Raw genomic sequence first — 286 nt, 5'->3', positions numbered from 1 at the left:
TTATACTAGTTTGATTGAAGTCATTTCGCTCTAATGAACTCAATTACAAACTTGCCCCAGAGAATTTCAGAATCTTGTGAGATTTTAGATTTCTACCACCTACCAAAATCTCACGGTAAGGTTTAATATAATTAGAAAATCTATGTTAAATAACTCTTCCTTACCTCCAACAAAATTTTGATACGTTTTAAAATATTTTAGTTACTTACATAACATATATATGTGTGTAAAAGTAAAAATTATCCCAGGTTAAATGTGTGTATATTTATACTAGATTAGGCCCGCA

This window comes from Camelina sativa, chromosome 11 (genome assembly GCF_000633955.1).
Source record: "Camelina sativa cultivar DH55 chromosome 11, Cs, whole genome shotgun sequence".
Classification (NCBI taxonomy): Eukaryota; Viridiplantae; Streptophyta; class Magnoliopsida; order Brassicales; family Brassicaceae; genus Camelina; species Camelina sativa.
Note: the sequence above shows the minus strand (reverse complement) of the source record.